Source organism: Hippoglossus stenolepis, chromosome 6, assembly GCF_022539355.2.
Source record: "Hippoglossus stenolepis isolate QCI-W04-F060 chromosome 6, HSTE1.2, whole genome shotgun sequence".
NCBI lineage: Eukaryota > Metazoa > Chordata > Actinopteri > Pleuronectiformes > Pleuronectidae > Hippoglossus > Hippoglossus stenolepis.
The window spans coordinates 9,596,050-9,599,411 of record NC_061488.1 but is presented as its reverse complement, the minus strand read 5'-3'; the positions used below and the strand labels follow the sequence as shown (position 1 = coordinate 9,599,411).

General features: G+C 43.2%; 1 long non-coding RNA gene across 1 annotated transcript; it reads right to left on the bottom strand.

Moving 5' to 3' along the window:
- Window positions 1–892: 892 nt before the first annotated feature.
- LOC118110919 lies at window positions 893–2,745 on the bottom strand. Its single transcript, XR_004697028.1, has 2 exons — window positions 2,149–2,745; window positions 893–1,312 (listed from the first exon to the last, which is right to left on the bottom strand). It is a non-coding gene; the product is annotated as an uncharacterized LOC118110919 (long non-coding RNA).
- Between the last annotated feature and the right edge of the window lie 617 nt (window positions 2,746–3,362).

The window sequence follows — 3,362 nt, the reverse complement described above, 5'->3', positions numbered from 1 at the left end:
TTAAAAACTGATTTGCGAGGCCAGTGGACGTTCATGCCTCGGCAGCTTCCACAGCAGAGGAGCGCAGATTACACAGGGATTAAGAGGTGTAATCTCACATGTTACTCTGTTCAACAAGCGAATAAGTAAAGCTCGTTATTCTTCAGGTTGCACTCGAGACACATAAAGAGTTTTTGCACAGAAACACGAATATACATTTTTGTTTGACTGTACACTGCTGACACGGTATCCACACTCCAACTCCAACTGAGAAGAAAATTGAAAATATAGTCTGTCACCACTTTATCTTCCTATTTCTCTGTCAGAACAAAAATATATAAAACCAAAGTTTTCGAGGTTTCTCCATCGATCTCGCCTTCTGTCCATCCTTCTTTATCTACTGCTGACAGATCGTTGACCTTCATCATCTTTCCTTTTTTTTCCCTCTCTTCTGAGAGAGCGATAAAGGAAAAGATGGGACTCTTTGAGGGTCTGCAGTGTTTAGGGGGGGATTGAGGATGATTATTTTTGGGGACGGGGGCACAGGGTGCGTTTCTGGATGAAAACAGAGGTCCTGGCTTTGCTTTAAGACAGCCTTAAGTGATGCTTTGATTGATGTGACAGTTTATCTTTATTATAAAATTCCATAATGGAAAATCGACCCTGTCCACTAAGCCTGGGACTTTATCTGTGGGAGTCTGCACTAGATGGAAGTGTGTGTGTGTGTGTGTGTGTGTGTGTGTGTGTGTGTGTGTGTGTGTGTGTGTGTGTGTGTGTGTGTGTGTGTGTGTGTGTGTGTGTGTGTGTGTGTGTGTGTGTGTGTGTGTGTGTCTGTGTCTCAGAGGTTATTCAAGAGATAAAAAGGGCAAAGACAAGTGTTAAAATCAGGGACAAGAAATCAAACTGCCCAAAATAAGTTTTGGGGAATTTATTGCTTTCAATTCTGAATTATTTCAGTTACGCTTAACCTAAATGTCCCTTATGGGTGAGTGTGTGTGGTGAACAATGCTGCCGTTGGCCAGACTGCATCACTCCAGCAGGGCCTGACGATCAGGGGCCCGACATTCACCCACCAGCCTGAAGAACAATAGCAGGGCTGGGGCCTTGCTGCCGCCGCCGAGGCCCGCTCCTCCTTTTGTCTGAGCGGACGTGTGAAGCTCCAGTGACAGATGGCAGCGACATACTGCCATATCTGTTACCTTTGCGAGTGACGTGCAATATGTACTCTTTCATACAGACGACCATGGAGAGACGGCAGCTGTCCACCCTTCTCCCCGCGCCGCCCTGCAAGCGCACAGACGCACACTTCACCAACAGCCAGATCCAGACGGGTCTGAAAACATCCATGGAGAATAATCGGATTATAATACCAACAATTAACATCAAAATAATACGGCTGTTATTTCTTCTTCTGCATGGAATTAAATATTCCTTTTATTGATTTTGTTTTGAGAAATATGTCTGGCAAATACAGTCTGGTATTCTATTTGGAGCAAGTGTTATTTTTGGTTTCTCGTTGTTGATGTTTGAGGAGAAAAAAAAGAAAAAGAAGTGATTCTTTCGTAGAAACATCAAATCAGTCTCCAGGGCTGCACTGCGCAAAATAATCTGGAATTGCATAACCTATGTCATCTTTATCCTCAAAGTAACCCCTCTCCTCTGCTCTCCGCTACACGGGTACGAGCAACGCTAATTTCTCTGAGCCCTCACACAGAACTGAAAGCTATCTGTAATAAGCAGCCATGATGAAAATATGCATGAATCTCAAAGGGCAAGCATGAGAGATTTAAGTCTTTTAGTTTATATGACTCACAGTAAAACACCACCAATAAAAGTGTCTGCATGCTCTCTCGCTGTATCTGTGTGTGTGTGAGTGTGTGCGCGCCCTCCCCCCTCCCTCCTGTACGTGATTTATAATGGCCGACTCCTAGCGAGGGCCTTCGGAGGCAGATCGAGGGGAATTGGTCTAATTTGTGTGAACTGCTGTTGATTTATTGCCCAGCCAGAGGTTAATGATGGCGTCGCTCATTACTGCTTGTTCTTTCCACTGTAATGTCGTTATAAGGAAGCAATGCCAAGACCCCGCGGCTTCGTACCCATCGTTCCCTCACTCCCCGTGACCCCACTCTCCTCCCCTCTTTGCCACTCACCCCTGACACCTCATCTCACCTCTCCTACACGCCGCGCGGCTCCACCAGTCACTCACCGGAGACGTGCTGCAGAGGCTGATTATCTTCGTGAACCGGCTGGTTTGGAGAAACGCCTCGACTGCGTGCCCCTGTGGCGTTTTGGGTGCTGTCACTGTGCTGACATGGAAGCTGCACGAGTGAGGGGGCACGTATCGGAGAAGGAATTCAGACCCACAGTATGCACTCAGCTGCCAGTTTATTACACCTGGCTGAAGGTGATGGAGTCTAACATTACAATCCTGCATCAAATTCGTCTGTTTCAGGTCTGTTTGGATGATGTAGTTTGCATTGAGGTATTTATGTTATTTAGCCCTCACTGATATAAAAGGGGTAAACAATGACAATGATAGAAACACCTTGTTATAATAATGCAATATAGTGTTGGACACTATGTCCACTATCCTTCCTTACTGGAAACTGAGGGCAACTATACTCCCATCACATTAAAATGTAAAAGTAAAACATTAAACATTTATCTGAAAGAATTAGCAGCAAAATTTACTTAACATTACATATGTAATAATGAATAATAATGATAATAATAATGATAATATAAACTAAAGATTATTTAAGACCAAGCAGGACCCTCCACTCATAAGTAAGTGGATAAAACTTATTAACTAACCACTTTGACATCAGTTCTATACAATTTAAACACTAATGTTACACTACATGTAAAGACCTGATGTACAGATAAATTGTGGAACGTGTACTGAGATGTTTTACTCAAGTCAAAGTAATAAAACGATAATATTTACTATATCATTATGCAGAATAGTCTGTGTCAGTGGGTTGTGTTTTCATATACGTGTTTGCGGCTTTGCGTGTGTGCGTGTACGTTTATTGTGACCATCTGTTGAATATGAATACTATATTTGCTCTGTTTTAACTGTCGGAGAGTTTGTGTCTTTGCAGCTGCTAAACGCTCCACTCTGTTTACCAGCTAGTCGCTAATTGTGTCTGTTTGTTTGTGTGTCTCTGAACAGCTGCCTGCTGCAGTGATGAACGCTGAGCGAACCAAAACAGTGCCGTTGCAGGACCGGGCAGGAAACAATGAGCTGAACCTCTAAACGACAAAGCTGCTGATTGGGGTAAAAAGTTCTGTTGGTTCATCTCTATGAGTGACAACTTTCACATTATAATCTATAAAAAATATGTACATAAATAACAATAAACATGATGTATAGAGTACAA